Source organism: Lolium perenne, chromosome 4, assembly GCF_019359855.2.
Source record: "Lolium perenne isolate Kyuss_39 chromosome 4, Kyuss_2.0, whole genome shotgun sequence".
Taxonomy (NCBI): Eukaryota; Viridiplantae; Streptophyta; class Magnoliopsida; order Poales; family Poaceae; genus Lolium; species Lolium perenne.
Genome location: NC_067247.2, coordinates 151,227,636 through 151,244,389, shown reverse-complemented (window position 1 = coordinate 151,244,389; position 16,754 = coordinate 151,227,636). Strand labels below are relative to the sequence as shown.

The window sequence follows — 16,754 nt, the reverse complement described above, 5'->3', positions numbered from 1 at the left end:
CGGCGGCGGCGTCTCTGGAAGGTTTTCCGTATCGTGGCTCTTGGTACTGGGGGTTTCGCGACGAAGGCTTTAAGTAGGCAGAGGAGATAGGTCAGGGGGCCACACGAGGGCCCCACACGACAGGCCGGCGCGGCCAAGGGCCAGGCCCCGCCACCCTGCTGTGTCGCCACCTCGTGGCCCCACTTCGTGACTCCTTCGGTCTTCTGGAAGCTTCGTGTGAAAATAGGCCCCTGGGCGTTGATTTCTTCCAATTCCGAGAATATTTCCTTACTAGGATTTCTGAAACCAAAAACAGCAGAAAACAGCAACTGGCTCTTCGGCATCTCGTTAATAGGTTAGTGCCGGAAAATGCATAAATATGACATAAAGTATGCATAAAACATGTAGATATCATCAATAATGTGGCATGGAACATAAGAAATTATCAATACGTCGGAGACGTATCAAAGCTTGGGCAAGGTTTTGTTCTCTTATCAGAGCTCGACCTGGACATGATCTGGAAAAGCATGATTTACTTGATATATTTTGTAGTGGACTAACCATTGAGTCTAGGGCATACATGGATAGTTGTGCTGGTTGTGTTTTCAGGAAAAGAACTCCAGACGAAGCTGAAGAATTATTGGCTAGAATAGGCCGAAATCATGATGATTGGACTACACCTGAACCAACCCCAATGCCAATATTGAAGAAGATGGGCATGATTAAATTAAATGATGAAGATATGAGGGAAGCCAAGAAATCTCTTAAGGAGAAAGATATTAAATCTGAAGATGTGAAGAATTTACCTCCCATAGAAGATTTATGTAAGATAACTCCCCCTTCATCCATGATTGAGGTACATTATCTTCAACGCTTTAGTAGGGAAGATATTCCGTATTCAAAACCACCTGATCAATGTTTAGATGAGTTTGATAATTATATTGTTAAGCAAGATAATTTTAATATGAGAGTAGAGAATCATTTAATGGAAAATTCTCAAGCTATTAGTAAATTGCATGATATTGTGGAGAGAACCTCCAATGATGTTAAGATGCTCGTTAAACATTTTCATATGGTTCAAACTCAAATTGATCAACTCACTAAAGTGCAAAATGACTTGTTAAAAAATAGTTCTAAAGAAAAACATGCTTATGAAGTAACAACTAGAGGCGGTGTTTCTACTCAGGATCCTCTATAACCTGAGGGGCTTCCCAAAAGAGTTGAACAAGATTCTCAACGCATTGAACCTAGTGATCCTTCTAAGAAAAATAAAAAGAAACATAAAAATGTTGTAGAATCCTCTGAGCCTATTAATGATCCTAATAGTATTTCTATTTCTGATGCTGAAACTGAAAGTGGTAATGAACATGATAAAGATAATGATAAGAATGATGCTTCTGATAAAGAAGAGGTTGAAGATGAACCTGAAAAGCATGCTAAAAATAAAAAGTATACTAAAGAAGATTTTATTGCTAGGGAACCTTGGGTTCAAAAGCAAATGTCTTTTCCTGCTAAGAAACTAAAATCAAAGGAAGAAGAACACTATAATAAATTTTGTGATTGGATGAAACCTTTGTTCTTGCAAATCCCTTTGACTGATGCTATTAAATTGCCTCCTTATTCAAAGTATATGAAAGATATTGTCTCTAACAAAAGGAAAATTCCTAATGAGGAGATTTCCACTATGCTTGCTAATTACTCTTTCAATGGCAAAGTTCCAAAGAAGTTGGGCGACCTAGGTATACCGACTATTCCTTGTTCTATTAAGAATAATTATGTTAGAACTGCTCTATGTGATTTGGGAGCGGGTGTTAGTGTTATGCCCTTTTCTCTTTATAAGAGACTTCATTTAGATAAGTTGATACCGACTGATATATCTTTGCAAATTGCTGATAAATCTACTGCTATTCCTGTTGGTATATGTGAGGATGTTCCTGTTCAAGTTACTAATAACTGCTTGATATTAACTGATTTTGTTGTGTTGGAAATGCCTGAAGATGATAATATGTCTATTATTCTTGGGAGACCCTTTCTTAACACCGCAAGGGCTGTTATTGATTGCAATAAAGGAAAAGTTACTTTCCATGTCGATGACAAGGAACATACTGTTTATTTTCCCAAGAGGATTGATAAAGTATGTGGAGTTAATACAATTTCTAATGTGAGAACTATCAAAGTGGGAGTTATTGATTGTCCTATATATGAGCCTAAAGAAGGATATCAAAACATTATGATTGGATCCATATCAATTCAATACAAGGTAATATGATTGATTTGAGGTTTATTTCTTCTTATGTCATGTAAAATTTATTTGGTGGCAAGACTTGATCAACCTTGTTAACAAGTACATTTTATATGCATAGAGGAGCTAAACAACATTTCTTTCTTCATCCACTTGTTTTGCTTGCTGTAGCACTACTTGTTTTGCAAGGTGCTTTAGTTGTTTAGAGGTTTGAAAATCTTTTTCTGCCCTGTAATAATAATTTTAACACCCAGAAATGTGCATTTTTCAAAGTTTTCAAAAATTTACAAGAATTATACCATTGGTCTTATTTTTCAAAAAGCAACCTGGGAGTGCCTGGGGCTGACCAGTGGGGCACCCCAGGGCTGCCCCCCATGTGCCGGCGCGACCAAGGAGGGGGGCGCGCCACCCTGTGGTGTGGGCCCCTCCTTGCCCCACTAAGTCATCCCTTCCTCCCATTCTACTCTCTCTCCCGAAAAAACTTGTACCAACTTTCTCTCACTCGCATTTTTGCTCAAGAGCTCAGGATTCTTCGATCTCTTTGCTCAGCCCAGATTTCTGTCTGAAATTTGGCACATTTGCTCTCCGGTATGTGACTCCTCCGATTATATCCAAATAGAGTTTTGTTTGGTTGAGTATATCTTGAGTATTTTGCTGCTGTAGGTAACATGTTAAGTGAGCTTGCATGCTTGTTCTAAGTTGTAAAAATTAGTTTTGATGCATGTTTAGTACTTTACCAAGTTCCTATAGTAGTTTCCCTCATTTATGTGGTGACCCCGGACTAACTGTCCGAAATACCCTGTTATGTATATAGTTCACGATCCCATGATCAGTGCGCCGTGAACACATAACCGAACTGATATCAAATTACACCATCCATTACAAAGCGGAATAAGAAAATTACAATAAGGTCACATGACCATTACTTACATAATAGCCTCGAAGGGCCTAACTAAACATCAGAGTAGCATCATCACTTCAACAGCGCGGAGCCCAAGTCATTCGCCTTAAACCCTACAGGCAACTGACTGGGAAGACGTTCCTAGCTTGCATAGACGTCGCCAACTCCTTCTTCATCCGTCGTGTTCCTCCAAGTCTGGCCAAGTAAATAGCCAGGGACAAAGCCGTGAGTACATTTGAATTGTACTCGCAAACCATCAAGAAGGTACTTTGCAAGAGTGCAAGATAACAAGTGCTAATCTAAGATGACAAGAGGGAAGAGCTAATTTCTCTTATGGAAATAGCATGAAGAAGAGAAGTAGTTTCCCTTGTGGATATAGCATATGAAAGAGAAATAGTTCCTCTTGTGGATATAGCATCCCGGCATCTCAGTTGGTGGGGACACTAAGAGGGTTCTATGACATCTCTATATCTTTATTGAAGAAGATACTTCAACAAAGTTCCACTACATAAAACACTAGGATGGGGGTAACCCAGTTTATTTCCTTTCCGACCATCTCCAAATGGTCAACCAAACCATTCTAGTACCCTTCCGGTACTCCGAAAACAAGTTCCTTTTTTCCTTTAGTAAACACTTTCTCAAACAAAACACATCAGGCTAAGCAACAGCCATTTCAACCGTCCATGACCGCGGACACGGCTATTCGAATAGATTTGACTCTGCAGAGTTTGCACACTTTCCCCACAACTATCCGGATACCTATCGTGTGGGCATCATCCCCGCATAACAACATATGCCACGACGGATACCCGGACATAACCTTTCGCCCATTCGACTTAACACGAGGTCCTACCCTATGGAGTATGTACCTCCCCGGCACCGTGGCAGCTCACCTCCTTTTGAGCGTGGCTCCACCGCCAAGCCAGGAGACCCATAGTGTCTTCCGGACGGGTCAGCCCCGAAGGCCTCCCGTTATACTATTGTCCCAACCTTGACAACCCGGACTCGGGGGTAACCGTACCCTTGTATAGTTGTGCGGTGCCTCATGCTAAGAAGAGCAAACGTCAAGTTAAGCTCCGTGCCCATGTTGGAGTAGCTATGGTTGCGCGGGTTAATTGTCACGGGTGAATACTTAGGCGCCAAAGTTTTCGAAAACAAGATTTTCTTTTCAACCATCTTTGCCAAGATCATTTCCTTTCATAAACACACGCTTGGGTAAGTCCAACTCACCCAAGGTTTTCAAAAATTCTTTTCAACAAGGTATTTTTCCAAGGGGGGTCCCAACCTATAGTTTTATGAAGGAACTAAGAGTCACAATGACATGATGCTAGCCATCATACCACTAAGGGGATGATAATTGAGGTGTTAAGGGGATCATACATACTTAGGATAAGCATGTATAGGGACAACATAAGTTGGAAGATCCAACAAGGTTCAAGATGTTAATCATCATACCGCTAAGAAGATGATAATATAGATGGTCAAGGGGGCATACATGCTTAGGGTATGCATGCATAAGATCAACAAGGGGTTCAATATACTCGAGAGTAAGTATGCATAACATCAACAAGGGGTTCAAGAAGGGTGTCAAGAGGTCGACACACACAAGATAAGTGGGCATATCCCTCACACTTAGAAGGTACACCAAGATCATGATAATTACCACCATTTCCCTAAAGGGGATGGTAGGTGAGGTGTCAAAGAGAATCCAACATGCTCATGGTGAGCACGCTCCATCAACATAAGTAGATACCACACAAAAAATATCGAGAGACAAGAATAACAACAAAGTAACCACGATATGTGATTCAACATTCAGAGATCAAGAGATGGCTTGCCTTGGTTGGCTTATTTGTCCCTGGACTTCTTCAACTCCATCAATATAAGAATTCCAACAACATATATAAATAAAATCCTCGTCCGATTCCACTTCTTCTTCTTCTCCAGAATTGTTCGCATCTATCGCAGGAAAATATAAAAGGAACACAATCAATCACATTGCAACCACAAGACAACATTCAACAATCAACAACTAATCATGCAGCCAAGGTATAACATACTAAGAACCTATAGATACCACAAAACAACTTTAAGAGTTTTAATTTAGAAAACCCCATTTATTTACCTAGTAGAGGCATGAGTGCATCACAACTTAGCAATTGCCTCTCTCGGTTATCACCATGGTATAAACCAATTATCCCCTGGTAGATAACATCATGAAGAGGACAAGAGCATTAGTTTGGCATCACAAACATTCAAAACATACTTTCAACATTTTTTTGGAAAAGTAGAAAACAGTTTTCCTAATTTAATTTGCTCACTTAACACTATACACAAATAGGAAGCAAACCATATACCACATCATTTGAAAACTTAAGCAAAACAAAAGAGCTAAAGTTAGGTTGCAGAGGTTTTGTTTTGCAAGCATAAAACAAAGGTTGCCCACCTCTACTAAAAAGAGTTGGTCAAGGGTTTTTAAATAAACCGAAAAGTTTTGCTTCAACAATGCATGCTACACATAAACATCACTAACAGCAACAAATATGTATGAACAGAGACTAATAAAAATTTTCCTAGATAGCCAGTACTAATACAAGACTAACCCAATTGGAATCACCCAAAAATATTAAACCTACAATTTTAGGAATTTCTTTGAATCTGACTGTACAGAAAACAAGATCTGTAAGCCATAAATCGTAGAAAAATCCTAAAAATATGAGGTCAGTTGCATCTGAAAGGTATTGACAATACGGTTCTAATGCAATTGGTTTCACTCGCAAATTCATCTCCAAGCTCATGGTATAAACAGACAAAGTCAGATCTGACCAGAAATTGATCTGTGAACCATTTCAATTTCATTAGGTCATTTGAAGTGAACCCAACGCCAAAATGAAGGTACTGGAGAGGGCTTTCACCCAAAGTTGAGTTTGCTCAAAAAGGTTTTGTAAAACGGAAGAAATATAACAAACAATGATTCTGCATGTTTGCAGAACTTTATTTATCATGCAAAATCCGTAACGAATTTGAGGATGAGACCAACGCCAAGTTGTAGATATTTTCAATACCTATCTGCAGAACTTTGAACCACTCGATTTGGATCTGCACACGAGATTTGGCGGATTTTACAAAATCGTACCAGAATCTGAAACAGCAAGAAACAGAAATTACTGCAAGGTTTTGGACGAACTTTGCTCAAGAACTTCAGATCTGAGGATAGCTCAACCTTCTCCATGCTTGGACCAACATGCACCTGCATCAAGATCCAATCTTAGCAAGGGAGGAAGAAGAAGAGGAGAGAAAACCATCTAGGATTGGGAGAAGAAGGAGAGGGATGCTCTCATGGAGAGGGGGAGCTTGAGGGAGGGGGAGAGCTTCATCTTGGAGAGCTTTTCATGGCCATGGCCAGCCATGAAGCTAGGTGGAGCAGCAATTTCGTGGGGAGAGGTAGGAGGAGAGTGTGTGGGAGTGGAGGAAAGAGTGGGGAGTGGAAAAGTGAGAGCAAGTGAGGAGGGGGTGGGCTGCCAAGCCCCTTTATATAGAGGGAGAGGGGGTGGGCTGCCTCCTCATTGATTGGGTTGGTTGGGAGGTAGCCTCTTCATTGATTGGGTTAGTTGGGAGGCTGGTTTGGGGAAGAGATATTTGACCCAAGCTGAATTTATTTGTGGCATTGGGAAGGGACAAAGGAGGAGAGGCTTCCCAAGGTGGAGTAATTATGTGAGAGAGAGGGAAATGGAGAGGCATGATGCATGTGTGCCATGGCATGGCCGGCCACATATTTTTGGCCATGCACAAGTGATCAACAAGAGATAATTGCTACACATGCATGACACCCAAGGTTGAGTGCCTCACAAATTACTAAAATGGTGGCCTAAAAAGATATACAATTTTAGGCAAAGTGATACTAATGCACAAGGGTGCTAAAGTAGATGGTGGTGACATTCTGACCTGATAAAAGATGTGTCCAAGAGATGATGGTGGTGATGGTGATTTAGACAATGGTAGAGCAAGGCTAGGAGAGATGGTGAGTGAAGTAACCATATACTCACAAGGATGAATATGGTGACATAAATCATCAGTTCATGATGTCAAGGTGATGATGGAAAATAATAAAGGATTGAGATGGGTATGATGAAATATAAGTTGCGCTTCAAATAAGAGGTCAATTGGGAGTGGTTTGAAATACTCCCTGAGTCTAGGGTTTTGTTGAAGGGATTCCACTTGAAAGTATCAAATGATCATCTTCATGACCAAGAATTGGAGGATGAGGGAATACAAAGTGTGGTCGATCGTAGAGATACACAAGATGTGCAAGAGTTGCCATTTGAAAAAGGATTTATTTGAAAGGTATATGAAACACCTCAATTGTCTAGGGACAATTGGGAAAGAACTCAAGTAGAATGAAATTTGAAAATGTTGAGAGGAAACTAGTTGGAACATAGGAGTTCAAAATATTCTACTTACTTTCTCAAGTAAAGTAAAGTTTTTCTCAAATATAAAATAAGAAAGAGGAATCAAGAAATGGTGTAGGTACCATAAACAAGCTTTTTGTTAAAAAGAAAGCCAAATAGAGAGTAATGTTTTTATAAATCAGTGCTTGGTAGAAATGGGATGAAAACAAAACCCATTTCAGTTCTTTGTTTTCCTTGAAGAAATATCTTGAAAAGATTTAATAAAACTAGAAGTAGTTTTGTGATCAAAACTAGAGAAGGAAAACAATAAGGTTTTTGAGGAGGAAAAAATAATGTAGGGAGGAGTACTATCAAGGGTAGATGGTGGCTACAAAATGTACCCATCATTCCACTCTTGGTTTTGTGAAGATTGATCTTGAATAAAAATAAAAACAAGAGGTAAGAGAGGAAGAGTGATCTAGTGCTGAAACACTGGATAGGGTATAAGATCAGGTTGAATATAGGAGTTGCAAGGATAGATTGAGACATGCAAGACGTGGAGGTTGAAGAGGGTGTTGCATAGATGAGATCCATGCATTGAAGTCAACAATAACAGTTGTGAGTGCTTAGAGATCGACTGCCAAAGTTGGAATCTTATAAGCCCGCCAAAATAGATTGTTGACTTGGCTTCAGAATCAGCCAGGAGGAGTGGGTATAAGAGAAGGATGTAGCAAGGGGTAGATGATCCCCAAGTTTTGAATCAAGGATGGTTTGAGCTAGATTATACCACAAAGAGGAATTTTGAGAAGGCACACCCATGTTGCCATAAGTACAGAGGTTTGGTGTAGTGAAAAAGGAAAACAATTTTCCCTAAGCCACACATGTGTTTTATTAGGTGAGTTGTTTGTTTTACCACTAGGGGTGTTGTTCTTTGAGTAGCTCAAGACAAACTTAACAAACAGAACAAGACAATACATCTACCGACAGATCAAAGCAATTCATTACAACCAATGGATCAAGGCAATTCATCTAATTAGTCTTTAAAAAGTTTTTGTTCCCCCTAATTTTTGAAATAAGGACATCTAATCAGGGTTGCAAAAGTTGGGGTGTGACAGATCTTCCACCCTTAAAATAATCTCGTCCCGAGATTACTAAGCGTAGAACTAGAGGGGTTGTAAAGTTTAACGAAAGTTAGACTCCATTTTTCTGTCGGCGTGCCGTTGTTGAGAGGGTCGCAACTTCAGCTTCTGAGAGACATGATTGATTTCTTCCGAGGGCAAGCTTTGTGAAGGGTTGACTACTCCATGCAGGTGTTGGATCTGTAGCTTCTTCATGATCCTAGCGGAGGTTCAAGACTGTGGGAGGGTTAGTGCACCCAACGGTGCTTGAGCAGGGCTGAAAACTTTTTTAGAGTTAGCTTGATTTTAGTGGAAGACGAAGTCTTCCACCCTTAAAATTGTTCATCGGGGAGGGGGCGTTAAAAACTGTAAGCTTCGGCCACGGGTCTTGTCAGGCGCTTTTTGGAGAAGCCATTGATCTTTGGAGTTGAACATCTTCAGCGGGCGTTGAGTAGTCCACGGCTTCAAGAGGGGTTAGTGCATCCCACATTTCCAACGGTGTGTTAGAAAGGTTTAAAATGTTAGGGTTAGCTCCAACTTTTAGTGGAAGACGAACCCTTAAGATTTTTCATCGGGCTTTCGGAAAATCTTAGAGCTTCTGCCTTGCGGTCCTGTCGGGGGCTTCTGAAGGAGTCATCGATCTTCCGTACTCAGTTGAAGAATCTTCAGGGGCGACGTGCAGACCGCAACTTCAAGAGGCACTCACGGTGTTAACTAAACCATAGGGGACGCGCCGTGAGTTAGTAAGTTGATGAAACGCCTGGTTGGTACCCATATGAAGCAGCAACAGGGGTCGTCGAAGACAATCTTCAGCTTGAGGGTCGGTGCTGACTTCAGTAGCAACTAAGAAGTTAGCGGGTAAACTACGCCTAAAGTCTTGAGTCTTGAGGTATCTTCAGGAGCCTTCACTTGATGAGGACCAGATGAACCATGTGATGTAGCTTGGCTTTGACGCTATTGTTCACTCAACTTGTTAGACGGTGTGTTAGAGGGTAGTTTTCAAGAAGATATCCTCGAGGTTAGCGCAATTATGCTCTAAGGTTAGACCAAATTAGTATGTCTTCTCACCGAGGTGCAGTCACTCTTGAAGGTAGGGGCTTCTACTTTCTCGGCGTAGTAGAGATGCTTCGGCTGATCTTGAAGGAAGTTAGCGTAGATGGGGGTTTGGGTTAGTTTTCCTGATGTTTGAAAAACAACTGCTAACGGGGGTAGAGTTAGAGCTTTTCGTTAACTTATCCAACTAACTAGCAGTTAGCAAAACATCGGCGAGGTAGGTGAGGGTGAAAACATCTTTGGGAGGCTTTCTAAGCTAGTTTATCACACTAAGGGTGTTTTTCAGACCGAAAGGCCAAGACAATTATACACACAACAAACAAACAAAAGACACTCAAGGCAGCACACAAGGGAACTACAAGCAATCATCAAACCAGGCATGGTAACATAAGTACCCATGGAATGCCTAATGCGTGGGGGTAGCTCAATCAAAGCGATTGAGTTTGTCCTATCCATCCTATTGGTTTGGGGGCTGGTCACATATGTTGCCGTCTTCATTTTGCTCTTATGGACTCCAACATGGATTTTTGGGGCAGTTGGTTGCGAAGCAGGCCTGGTGTTCGGTCTTCTATGTTGAGGCGGAGGAGAAAACTGCGTAGTCTTCTTGCTCAACATCCCGGGGACGTGAGGTCTTCGAAGAGGTAGTTGTTGAGGTACTCCCGAAATCGTCAACTTCTTGTAGCTGGCCTAAAAATTACTAGTCAAGAACTGAGGACTTGATCCCAGACGACTGCAAAAAGTGCAAGTCCACGGAGGAAGAAGGTCAGCTCCTTGACAGACTTTGGTGACAACCAAAGACATGATGTTATCATCCCAACAAGCACACGGCTACGTCGGCATCCAATCTTCAATAGCTGCAGTTGGAGATATATGAGTCTTCCTGAGGGATTGAGCCATCTTCGAGTTCGAGTCTCTGGTCTGAGTTGGGGACATCGTCCAATATGTAGGTTTGAATTGGATGAGACAATAGAGTAAGAATTTTCAAACCTTTTTATAAAGCGGAGAGGTAAGAATTTTAGAAGCTTTGAATAAATAAGAGGAGTAGAAGCTATACTTCCGACTAAAGAAACAATTTGTTTTGTAAATAGTTTTGTCCAAGTACTTGTTTTCTAACTAACGTCCATGCTAACTAAGGTCTCCTACAGTCAGGATAGCTCTGATACCAGCTCTGTGGTGACCCCGGACTAACTGTCCGAAATACCCTGTTATGTATATAGTTCACGATCCCATGATCAGTGCGCCGTGAACACATAACCGAACTGATATCAAATTACACCATCCATTACAAAGCGGAATAAGAAAATTACAATAAGGTCACATGACCATTACTTACATAATAGCCTCGAAGGGCCTAACTAAACATCAGAGTAGCATCATCACTTCAACAGCGCGGAGCCCAAGTCATTCGCCTTAAACCCTACAGGCAACTGACTGGGAAGACGTTCCTAGCTTGCATAGACGTCGCCAACTCCTTCTTCATCCGTCGTGTTCCTCCAAGTCTGGCCAAGTAAATAGCCAGGGACAAAGCCGTGAGTACATTTGAATTGTACTCGCAAACCATCAAGAAGGTACTTTGCAAGAGTGCAAGATAACAAGTGCTAATCTAAGATGACAAGAGGGAAGAGCTAATTTCTCTTATGGAAATAGCATGAAGAAGAGAAGTAGTTTCCCTTGTGGATATAGCATATGAAAGAGAAATAGTTCCTCTTGTGGATATAGCATCCCGGCATCTCAGTTGGTGGGGACACTAAGAGGGTTCTATGACATCTCTATATCTTTATTGAAGAAGATACTTCAACAAAGTTCCACTACATAAAACACTAGGATGGGGGTAACCCAGTTTATTTCCTTTCCGACCATCTCCAAATGGTCAACCAAACCATTCTAGTACCCTTCCGGTACTCCGAAAACAAGTTCCTTTTTTCCTTTAGTAAACACTTTCTCAAACAAAACACATCAGGCTAAGCAACAGCCATTTCAACCGTCCATGACCGCGGACACGGCTATTCGAATAGATTTGACTCTGCAGAGTTTGCACACTTTCCCCACAACTATCCGGATACCTATCGTGTGGGCATCATCCCCGCATAACAACATATGCCACGACGGATACCCGGACATAACCTTTCGCCCATTCGACTTAACACGAGGTCCTACCCTATGGAGTATGTACCTCCCCGGCACCGTGGCAGCTCACCTCCTTTTGAGCGTGGCTCCACCGCCAAGCCAGGAGACCCATAGTGTCTTCCGGACGGGTCAGCCCCGAAGGCCTCCCGTTATACTATTGTCCCAACCTTGACAACCCGGACTCGGGGGTAACCGTACCCTTGTATAGTTGTGCGGTGCCTCATGCTAAGAAGAGCAAACGTCAAGTTAAGCTCCGTGCCCATGTTGGAGTAGCTATGGTTGCGTGGGTTAATTGTCACGGGTGAATACTTAGGCGCCAAAGTTTTCGAAAACAAGATTTTCTTTTCAACCATCTTTGCCAAGATCATTTCCTTTCATAAACACACGCTTGGGTAAGTCCAACTCACCCAAGGTTTTCAAAAATTCTTTTCAACAAGGTATTTTTCCAAGGGGGGTCCCAACCTATAGTTTTATGAAGGAACTAAGAGTCACAATGACATGATGCTAGCCATCATACCACTAAGGGGATGATAATTGAGGTGTTAAGGGGATCATACATACTTAGGATAAGCATGTATAGGGACAACATAAGTTGGAAGATCCAACAAGGTTCAAGATGTTAATCATCATACCGCTAAGAAGATGATAATATAGATGGTCAAGGGGGCATACATGCTTAGGGTATGCATGCATAAGATCAACAAGGGGTTCAATATACTCGAGAGTAAGTATGCAGAACATCAACAAGGGGTTCAAGAAGGGTGTCAAGAGGTCGACACACACAAGATAAGTGGGCATATCCCTCACACTTAGAAGGTACACCAAGATCATGATAATTACCACCATTTCCCTAAAGGGGATGGTAGGTGAGGTGTCAAAGAGAATCCAACATGCTCATGGTGAGCACGCTCCATCAACATAAGTAGATACCACACAAAAAATATCGAGAGACAAGAATAACAACAAAGTAACCACGATATGTGATTCAACATTCAGAGATCAAGAGATGGCTTGCCTTGGTTGGCTTATTTGTCCCTGGACTTCTTCAACTCCATCAATATAAGAATTCCAACAACATATATAAATAAAATCCTCGTCCGATTCCACTTCTTCTTCTTCTCCAGAATTGTTCGCATCTATCGCCGGAAAATATAAAAGGAACACAATCAATCACATTGCAACCACAAGACAACATTCAACAATCAACAACTAATCATGCAGCCAAGGTATAACATACTAAGAACCTATAGATACCACAAAACAACTTTAAGAGTTTTAATTTAGAAAACCCCATTTATTTACCTAGTAGAGGCATGAGTGCATCACAACTTAGCAATTGCCTCTCTCGGTTATCACCATGGTATAAACCAATTATCCCCTGGTAGATAACATCATGAAGAGGACAAGAGCATTAGTTTGGCATCACAAACATTCAAAACATACTTTCAACATTTTTTTGGAAAAGTAGAAAACAGTTTTCCTAATTTAATTTGCTCACTTAACACTATACACAAATAGGAAGCAAACCATATACCACATCATTTGAAAACTTAAGCAAAACAAAAGAGCTAAAGTTAGGTTGCAGAGGTTTTGTTTTGCAAGCATAAAACAAAGGTTGCCCACCTCTACTAAAAAGAGTTGGTCAAGGGTTTTTAAATAAACCGAAAAGTTTTGCTTCAACAATGCATGCTACACATAAACATCACTAACAGCAACAAATATGTATGAACAGAGACTAATAAAAATTTTCCTAGATAGCCAGTACTAATACAAGACTAACCCAATTGGAATCACCCAAAAATATTAAACCTACAATTTTAGGAATTTCTTTGAATCTGACTGTACAGAAAACAAGATCTGTAAGCCATAAATCGTAGAAAAATCCTAAAAATATGAGGTCAGTTGCATCTGAAAGGTATTGACAATACGGTTCTAATGCAATTGGTTTCACTCGCAAATTCATCTCCAAGCTCATGGTATAAACAGACAAAGTCAGATCTGACCAGAAATTGATCTGTGAACCATTTCAATTTCATTAGGTCATTTGAAGTGAACCCAACGCCAAAATGAAGGTACTGGAGAGGGCTTTCACCCAAAGTTGAGTTTGCTCAAAAAGGTTTTGTAAAACGGAAGAAATATAACAAACAATGATTCTGCATGTTTGCAGAACTTTATTTATCATGCAAAATCCGTAACGAATTTGAGGATGAGACCAACGCCAAGTTGTAGATATTTTCAATACCTATCTGCAGAACTTTGAACCACTCGATTTGGATCTGCACACGAGATTTGGCGGATTTTACAAAATCGTACCAGAATCTGAAACAGCAAGAAACAGAAATTACTGCAAGGTTTTGGACGAACTTTGCTCAAGAACTTCAGATCTGAGGATAGCTCAACCTTCTCCATGCTTGGACCAACATGCACCTGCATCAAGATCCAATCTTAGCAAGGGAGGAAGAAGAAGAGGAGAGAAAACCATCTAGGATTGGGGAGAAGAAGGAGAGGGATGCTCTCATGGAGAGGGGGAGCTTGAGGGAGGGGGAGAGCTTCATCTTGGAGAGCTTTTCATGGCCATGGCCAGCCATGAAGCTAGGTGGAGCAGCAATTTCGTGGGGAGAGGTAGGAGGAGAGTGTGTGGGAGTGGAGGAAAGAGTGGGGAGTGGAAAAGTGAGAGCAAGTGAGGAGGGGGTGGGCTGCCAAGCCCCTTTATATAGAGGGAGAGGGGGTGGGCTGCCTCCTCATTGATTGGGTTGGTTGGGAGGTAGCCTCTTCATTGATTGGGTTAGTTGGGAGGCTGGTTTGGGGAAGAGATATTTGACCCAAGCTGAATTTATTTGTGGCATTGGGAAGGGACAAAGGAGGAGAGGCTTCCCAAGGTGGAGTAATTATGTGAGAGAGAGGGAAATGGAGAGGCATGATGCATGTGTGCCATGGCATGGCCGGCCACATATTTTTGGCCATGCACAAGTGATCAACAAGAGATAATTGCTACACATGCATGACACCCAAGGTTGAGTGCCTCACAAATTACTAAAATGGTGGCCTAAAAAGATATACAATTTTAGGCAAAGTGATACTAATGCACAAGGGTGCTAAAGTAGATGGTGGTGACATTCTGACCTGATAAAAGATGTGTCCAAGAGATGATGGTGGTGATGGTGATTTAGACAATGGTAGAGCAAGGCTAGGAGAGATGGTGAGTGAAGTAACCATATACTCACAAGGATGAATATGGTGACATAAATCATCAGTTCATGATGTCAAGGTGATGATGGAAAATAATAAAGGATTGAGATGGGTATGATGAAATATAAGTTGCGCTTCAAATAAGAGGTCAATTGGGAGTGGTTTGAAATACTCCCTGAGTCTAGGGTTTTGTTGAAGGGATTCCACTTGAAAGTATCAAATGATCATCTTCATGACCAAGAATTGGAGGATGAGGGAATACAGTGTGGTCGATCAGAGAGATACACAAGATGTGCAAGAGTTGCCATTTGAAAAAGGATTTATTTGAAAGGTATATGAAACACCTCAATTGTCTAGGGACAATTGGGAAAGAACTCAAGTAGAATGAAATTTGAAAATGTTGAGAGGAAACTAGTTGGAACATAGGAGTTCAAAATATTCTACTTACTTTCTCAAGTAAAGTAAAGTTTTTCTCAAATATAAAATAAGAAAGAGGAATCAAGAAATGGTGTAGGTACCATAAACAAGCTTTTTGTTAAAAAGAAAGCCAAATAGAGAGTAATGTTTTTATAAATCAGTGCTTGGTAGAAATGGGATGAAAACAAAACCCATTTCAGTTCTTTGTTTTCCTTGAAGAAATATCTTGAAAAGATTTAATAAAACTAGAAGTAGTTTTGTGATCAAAACTAGAGAAGGAAAACAATAAGGTTTTTGAGGAGGAAAAAATAATGTAGGGAGGAGTACTATCAAGGGTAGATGGTGGCTACAAAATGTACCCATCATTCCACTCTTGGTTTTGTGAAGATTGATCTTGAATAAAAATAAAAACAAGAGGTAAGAGAGGAAGAGTGATCTAGTGCTGAAACACTGGATAGGGTATAAGATCAGGTTGAATATAGGAGTTGCAAGGATAGATTGAGACATGCAAGACGTGGAGGTTGAAGAGGGTGTTGCATAGATGAGATCCATGCATTGAAGTCAACAATAACAGTTGTGAGTGCTTAGAGATCGACTGCCAAAGTTGGAATCTTATAAGCCCGCCAAAATAGATTGTTGACTTGGCTTCAGAATCAGCCAGGAGGAGTGGGTATAAGAGAAGGATGTAGCAAGGGGTAGATGATCCCCAAGTTTTGAATCAAGGATGGTTTGAGCTAGATTATACCACAAAGAGGAATTTTGAGAAGGCACACCCATGTTGCCATAAGTACAGAGGTTTGGTGTAGTGAAAAAGGAAAACAATTTTCCCTAAGCCACACATGTGTTTTATTAGGTGAGTTGTTTGTTTTACCACTAGGGGTGTTGTTCTTTGAGTAGCTCAAGACAAACTTAACAAACAGAACAAGACAATACATCTACCGACAGATCAAAGCAATTCATTACAACCAATGGATCAAGGCAATTCATCTAATTAGTCTTTAAAAAGTTTTTGTTCCCCCTAATTTTTGAAATAAGGACATCTAATCAGGGTTGCAAAAGTTGGGGTGTGACAATTTATATGTCTCAAAATCAACTTTTATAATGTTTGTTAAAAATTTCAGAAAATGGAGTGGAATAGGCACCAACTCAACCAACATGAATTGGAGGTGCAAGAAGTTATGAGAGTTCACCGCGAAGAGGGAGTATACCCCTCCTACTACCCATGCACCGATTTTATGAGGAGTGCAGGAATCTTGCAAGATGTTCAAAATCTGATTTCCAATGCAGGGTTGGAAAGTTTTGTTGTTGGTGAACCTTACCAATATGCAAAACTAACCATC

At 40.9% G+C, this 16,754-nt stretch overlaps 2 long non-coding RNA genes across 2 annotated transcripts; both read right to left on the bottom strand.

The window, feature by feature from the left end:
- Positions 1-6,083: 6,083 nt before the first annotated feature.
- On the bottom strand, positions 6,084-6,430 carry LOC139830935 (uncharacterized). The gene is made up of 2 exons (XR_011744466.1): positions 6,310-6,430; positions 6,084-6,221 (listed from the first exon to the last, which is right to left on the bottom strand). It is a non-coding gene; the product is annotated as an uncharacterized lncRNA (long non-coding RNA).
- Positions 6,431-13,946: 7,516 nt separating this feature from the next.
- LOC127294159 (uncharacterized) lies at positions 13,947-15,208 on the bottom strand. The gene is made up of 2 exons (XR_007846407.2): positions 14,173-15,208; positions 13,947-14,084 (listed from the first exon to the last, which is right to left on the bottom strand). It is a non-coding gene; the product is annotated as an uncharacterized lncRNA (long non-coding RNA).
- Positions 15,209-16,754: the final 1,546 nt, after the last annotated feature.